Below are 7,835 nucleotides of genomic sequence, written 5' to 3'. Positions count from 1 at the left end.
CGGAACTGAAGTAGTTCTGAGAAATAGACTAAAATTCCTCCAAGCCGCTGCAGATGATAGAACAGCAGTTACCTGAAATGTTGAGTTGCTGTTATTCCTGCACAAGGGGATCAGACCAGTTACTGAAAACAAGAGTTAACATAAATTTGCAGTAAACACATCATTTGAATTCATGCTAATAGACTGATAAAATACACTACAGGTGAACTGTAGTGGGGTGGCACAGTGAGGTGGTTAGCGCTGATGCCTCACAGCGAGAAGGTCCCGGATTCGAATCCATAGGCCGACTGGGGCTTTCTGTGTGGAGTTTGCATGTTCTCCCTGTGTCTGCGTGGGTTCCATCCAGGTACTCCGGCTTCCTCCCACCGTCCAAAGACATGCTGGTTAGGTTCATTGGTGATTCTAAACTGGCCGTAGGTGTGAGTGTGAATGGTTGTCTGTCTCTGTGTTAGCCCTGCAATAGACTGGAGACCTGTCCAGGGTGTACCCCGCCTCTTGCCCGATGACAGCTGGGATAGGCTCCAGCAGACCCCCGCAACCCTTAACAGGAATAAGCGGGTACAGAAGATGAATGAATGAATGAACTGTAGTGGTGTAGTGGTAGTGGTGGTATGTATGTGATAATCATTATGACAGGATTGTGTGTATTCATAGTAGGGGTTGAACCAACTAGTCGATTAGTCAACTAGTTGACTTTACTGCTTTGCCATTAATAAGCAGGAAGTGGACTAGTCGTCGATCACTTGACAATAATTCATCACATGACATAAATCCAAGTCGTTCAACCCCTAATTCGTAGTATGTAATTTATGAAGTGGTGATTTGTCAATGAGTTGTTCTTTTTTTTTGTCATATGCAAATGAAACATATTTGAATTAAATTAGAGGTGGAGTGGAGCTGTAATATACAATCAGTACAGTAGGTGAAACAAATACTCCACAAAGGAAAGCCACAGAGGGAGAACCAGAAACAAATACTGATATGGCTGGTGTTCCTTTCATTTTTTTTATCAACAGAACTAATCCCTCATCCAGCGCAGACAGGTAAATAAACAGTACGTCATTTCTACATTTAATCCCTTTGTTGATTAATCGTCCAGAAATGTCAGGAAACTCCACCTCCAATGAATCTATAAACGTGCATTGCCTCATCACCAGACCAAACTCCTTCATCATCATCACATACAACATCACCATTATCATCCTCCTCCCTCTCCGCCTCTTTATCCTCTACCATGGTCTCCAACAATGGCATTCTACCTCCTCAGCAGAAACAATGATCCACTCCAACTAGTCATCATTGAGCTGACTAGTGTCTTTGGGTGCATCGTCTCCTGTTGTGATTTCGACAACAAAAATGTAGACATATCAGTACTATACTTTAGCACAGCGACACTTCGGGCTAGATGCTTGTCAGAAATAATGTTTACAGAGACTGTCTCCATATATATAAAAAATAAATCAAGCTTCATATAAGGTTTATCCAAATCCTGTTCACTCTCATAAAATAATTTGATCTCTCTTAGTAGTTTTACAGTTGTGCATCTCTTCAGTTCATTTCAATTGTTGTGCATATTTGTCATCAGTTTTCTGTAAAACACACAAAACAAACCCTGTTGTTACTTCTGCTAGATACTCATGAGTAAACATCAATGAAACATAGTTTGAATAGTTTCATTTGTTAAATAAAAATATTAAATAAATGCATGAGCAACACTAGCGTATTATAAAGCATCATATTTCATGAGACTACAATCACAGTTGTGTTTAAAATAACACAACCATGTATCCAGCATGGGAGGAAGCTGACCAGGATGTACTGTTTATAAACTCTCTACCACAACGCTTTAAAACAGTATTGTTCAAATTAAAAGTCCTTGGAAAAATGTATTAATTAAAAGTATTTAGTCCTTTTGAGTCCTCCCTTTCTTGTTAAAAGTATTACTTAGTTATATTTAGTTGTCCAATTCGCATTTTTTTATATGCAGCCTCTGCACAATCTGTAAAATCCATAGACTGTCCTTACCCTATCTTCATTCATACACAAGTACATATTTTTCAGTAAATTACACATACATCTTAAACAGAGAAGCTGTGCCGTAGCCTATGTTTTAATGTAAATATATAAATTCCTACAGAACGTGAAGTACACGTTTTAATTTCTTTCAGCACATTTACTTTGATGATTACGGTAATGGGTCCTCCTATCCTGTAGCACCCCCTTGTGATTGATGGGTGTACCTAATGTGGTTGCTTTCAGGGCCAGTGGCTGACTGACCATCGAGACCACCGGGACATTTCCCGGTTGCCTGGCCGTTGAACAATCCGTCGTGCGGCTCATTAGGGCATCTGACTGACACACACACAGACTGAGTAGCAACGTTGGTCACAAACCGCACAAACACACCCCCTCCTCTCTTTTTGTGAGGTTCTCCGTCAGGTCACAGCACTGCAGACATACACAAGTTGCGCCCCCGCCCAAGCCCGCAACTGTTACACCAGGATAGCTGCCTCCAGCTAAACAGGCGAAGGCATGGAGGACACTGATGAAAGTGTGGAGTAGGTGAGCAGAAGTTGTTCCACTCACCAATGCATATCATATCATTGGTTTGGGCTACAAGTTCCTCCTCATACTATCAATCACTCAGGTTGCCTGTGAGAGGATCTTCTCCACCCTGAACTTGGTGAAGAACTGCCTAAGAACCTCCCTCAGTCAAGAGAACCTTGAAGCATTTCTATTGATGGCAACAGAGAAAGAGATTCTGATGGAAATGGACAAAGAGGATATCATTGATAGGATGGCAGAGAGCAGTGACCAACTGCGCCGCCTGCTGGTGTACTAGTGGTGAGAACTGATTACTGGTTCTTAAAAATTTGTTGTTTTTTTTTTACATGATTGAGAGAACGTTGTAACGTTTTCTTTTTTTTTTTTTTTTGTACTCACTGTGACTGTTTTATTATCATATTTTACATTTATTTCTGTGTGAGTTTCCTTGTTCAGTGTTGCAGAGAATAAACCTACACATCTGCAGTGCAACACCTGTGTACCTTTCTTGTGGTATGATACTATGGTTGACACAGTGGTCAAATTTATAACTAGTCTGGTACCTGTTACATTAGAAATAGGATTGGTCTCAAGTTTAGATGTATTTTATTTAATCTACTACTACACTGTTAAATGTGCAGACTACACATTTAACAGTGTAGTAACAGATGAAATAGAATAGAAATTATGTTCATTTATTTTTTTAATTTCAGTTTATGTGATTTGAGTACAGGTTATTGCAGCACAACATAAATATTTATTTTGTAGGGGAAAGAAACAGAAAAAGCTGTGTATGGGAGCATGTGGAGCCTTTGTTTTATTATTTTACACTGTCACATCAGTAGGCACCCAACCTAACTCACTCTTGGTGTTTTGTGATAATCAGGTTGTGGTGGCCTGGGATGGTATCAAATTCCCAGCCTGAATTATTGTCCCAGCCCGCCGACCTGAGTGCCTTCACCCTTCCCTGCGTGGTCAGTTTTTTTTAGCCCTTATTTGTGTGTGCGAAACGATTTTTTAACTATTTGACTCAAACCTGAATTGAATTAGATGCATATTTGTGAGTGACATGAACATGTGCAAAACAAATTATGATTCAACAATTTATTTTTAATACAAAATAACAAAATTAACAGAAACCTGTCATTTATTCATTCATCTTCTGTAACCGCTTGTTACTGTTAAGGGTCACAGGGTCTGCTGGAGCCTATCCCAGCTGTCATCGGGCGAGAGGCGGGGTACACCCTGGACAGGTCGCCAGTCTATCGCAGGGCCAACACAGATAGACAGACCAACTACAACCATTGCATTTTCCTGTTTTTAGCAAGTTTGGACGCTTTAAAAGGACATTTGCCTGCCGTAAAGAGGGTACCATTTTCTGCCTGAAAGAGGTGAGTTGTTTTCTCTATACAAGTATCAGGAACTGCTGGAACATTTCTAGTTTGAAACACGTATGTTTGAATGTGTGTAAATTTGAGGTGGACTTAAACCCATATTAAAATGCCTTGGAAATGCAAGTACTGCCCTGCCATCTGTGAGAAGATAGCACAGCTTTTTAAACATTATAGTGTTGGGCCTGGGTACTAAGGCACTCAGTATTGGGGTTTGGCTATCATGAATAATTAATAATTATCAAAAATAATTATTTATTATTAAATAATTGGATCTGAATTACTAGATCACCTCGGGGCACCACCCTTCTAGGAAGGGAAAAGATAGCCAATTAATCAAAACAGTCTCATAAATTATACTAAATTGTCAATTTGGAGTTCGGATTAATAATTAACTTAATAACTATAACCAAAATTACCACGTTAACAACTAGTTAAAGTTGAAGGAATTTGGAGTTCTTGGCAGTGTAGAGGTTGGCAATATTCACTCTTGTGCAACATTAAACAGACAGGTATGTTTAAAAGACATTTATTAACAAGAATAAAAGTAAACATACATTCTAACTACAGTCTACTCTATACAGGTGTGTGTGTGTGTGTGTGTGTGTGTGTGTGTGTGGATGTGTGTGTATGTGCGTGCCAAAATGGCTGCTGGTTGTGGGTGTGTCAAGATGGCCGCCAGTTGTGGGCGTGCCAAGATGGCCGCCGGTTGTGGGCGTTGAGGTCTTGAACACAAAGGAAACAAGATGGCTGCTGAGTGGGGACACTCATGTGCCGTATGCTGGCTGAATGCCTTTGTGGAATGTGATAAGAGGTGCCAGGTTAGAGAAAGGATGGTTAGTTTAGCATGCAAGAGACCCTGAGTCTATGTGTTGCATAATCTAAACTAACATCAAGTCACTATACTAAACAACTCAATAAAAACAAATATCACATCAAATCAAAGTTCTATGCTTAGCTTAGCTTAGCTTGACTAGGCCCAGGTCATACTACCAGATTTGGTGGAAAGTCAATTTCTGGTGTGTTGCTCCTGTGGCTGGTGGTTCCTCATGGAAAGCCAAACTGGAAAAAGTTGAAGTCCTTGCTGTGTGTTCCTGATGGCAGACGTTGGAGGGAAACCGGCCGCTCCTTGAGTCCTTTGAAGTGGCTTGTTAGCAGCTCGGTGCTAACTAGCCGTGTGGCTCGTGTTGTTTGGGAGTTTAGCCTGCAAACCTTCTGTTTGTTGGCTAAAAGACCTGGTGTAGATTCCTCAGCAGGATCTCGCTTCGCTGCTGTAAGGAGAACAGGCCTGGCACCCAGCTGCAGCCAAGCAGCTGGGGGTCTCCACGTGGAGGTGTGGAGTTGAAGTGGGGAAGAGAGTCAGAGGGTAAGAGAGAGAACAAAGGCAAAACAGCGCATTTTATATGACCTGATGACCTCAGAGGTCACATGCCACTGTCAGCCAGTGAACTGCTTGGTCAGTTTTCACACCTGGAGGATTGTGGGACTTAGAGTTCTGGTGCTTCCCTTTGTTTCCAAGGCATGTGGTTAACTTGGTGATGCATGGTGAGCTTCCATAGCTCACCACCAGGTTCAGATCCCAACAATAGGCTAACACACTGCTCTCTCAATGTACTCCATTGCCATTTATCCCACTTTCACACCAGACGTGTGGATCAACTGCAAACTGTAGGCTCTCAAATGAAGTTTCACTGTTTGTCATGTGATTTTCTTGAACCCTGCACTGAAACTGAATACTTAGTTCTCAAAACAACGAGCAAAACTGAGCTTATTTCATATTTTTCAGGTGCACTTGGAGTTTAACAGTGTTGTTGGTAGAAATCTTAAAGAAGAGTTCTTTGGCGTTGTTGATGGTTTGTGTCCAAGCTTGATGGAAATCTACAAGAAGAAGACAACGGTGGGTTGATATTTCTGTTTTTTCTTGTAATGATATTGATAGTTAGTTCATGCATATTACAAAAACTAATAAAACTTGGGGTACTTCTCTATATGAACAAATAAACTGATATAAGATATATTTCTTTGTTCTACATTTAAGTGTGTGTTATATCTCTTTTCAGAGCACTGAGCCCACAACCATTGGATGTCTGGATTGTTGCACATTACATTGCACTCAGTGGAGTAAATATTCTTGCAGTTGCTCATTTTGTTTGTGATACTACTTGCGCTGCATGTGTCTAGCGTTTCGTTTTACTGAAATAATTCTACAGAGAACATATGTTAGAAAGTTGTATTTTTTTAAAAACAACTCTTGTCCTCACTGCATAGTTGTTCTTAATGACTACCTTGTTGTGTGTGCTTTTATTTTTCATATTTGAAAATTGTTTACAGAGCAAAAACTGTGCTGTGATTGTATTTGGAAGGAAATCGTTTCATAATGCATAACACATTTTCTGTTTGCTGCATCATAGAAAGGTATTGTAAGGTAATATCTGCAGCAAAAAGTAAGAATATACTGCTGTCATTGTTGGCAAAGACCCATTTTGATAATTTTATAAAAACAAGGTACTGTTATTACTGTTACTTACTGTTATTTTGGCTTTGCATCTGGTATTTCACAAAGCATCACTGTTAAAACATTTGTTGATTTGTTGTGTGTATAAATAAAATAAATAAAATGTAGTGCATTGTGTGGTCATTAATAAAAGAAGTATTTAATTGAAATTGTCTTACCCCAAATATAATATTTTAAAATTTAATATATTCATATTTACAATAAAACTAGAATTTTAAGTGTATTTGACTTCTAATATTACGTTTTAAATGTACTACTTTTAAGTAGACTCTACATTTTTTTCCCTATTGTTGTTACTTAAACCATTTAAGTGCATATAACTTAAATTGTTAAATTCTGACTATTGTACAAGTTGACTATACTTGAACAAATTAATTTCCTCTACTGTTAATTACTTAAACCATTTGAGGCAATCACTTGACACAAATGGTTTAAGTACAATCAACTTATCCGGGTTTACAGTGTATTAACCAATTTAACCCATGAGCAGTTTTGAAGCTTCCTAGCTAATTCAAAAACCCTTTGCCAAGACATACAGCCAGCAACTTAATTATGTATAAATGTAATCACTGATAATTGAAACAGGGAAATTATTAGTGAGTTCCCCACGAAGCGTTGTCATGAATGGAGAAATTAAATGAGATCAACACTGCTGAAAGTACCAGACTGTTGTGACTGTTCAAGGAAGTACGACTTGGTGTTGGCTTCATTTTTCAGGTTGCTGCTTGGTTGGATGTTAATTGGTGAAGTATTTCAGTAAGGGACCAACCTGTAAAGTGCTATGCTCAAGTGAAAGGCCCTAAAAATATTAACTTTGAGCTACTGGCCACATGATTTTTATCTTTGCAGGTTTCTTGGGGAAAGTTAACTGGCTCCCAGAGATAAATTTTAAACAATAGACTGAAACACAGTAAAATGTGTCTCAGTCTGATAAGCTGGTTCCATGCTTTAAATCCTGGAACTAATTTCTGTTAATTTGTCTGCCTGCAATGATTTCTCCATAGACTTTGGACAAGGAGACCAAAGAGGACTAGAGATCCTAGGACAGGTGCTCCTTGATGATCATCAGACCCCAGGGGTCCTAGGGTTAGGAGTTCCACATCACCTAGACATCACAAAGTTTACTACCGTTCTACAACACCCAAACAGGAGTGAGGAGGAGAAGGAGAGGGGCCCTAATATGTGCAATATTATTACACCTTATGGTGTAATAACACCAGTCTGTGCAATATGTCTATTATCTATTCTATCTCTGTCATTTCTGCATGCTGTTGCAAACTGCAATTTCCCCATTGTGGGACAAATAAAGGTTTTCTTATTCTTATTCTTATTCTTATCAGTAAGACCAGCTGTAGCTACTGTACTAGCTACAAACCTGGTGGTGA

The sequence above is a fragment of the Chelon labrosus genome, assembly GCF_963514085.1.
Source record: "Chelon labrosus genome assembly, chromosome: 1".
NCBI classification, from domain to species: Eukaryota; Metazoa; Chordata; class Actinopteri; order Mugiliformes; family Mugilidae; genus Chelon; species Chelon labrosus.
The sequence above is the reverse complement of the archived record's forward strand: the minus strand, read 5'-3'. Positions refer to the sequence as shown.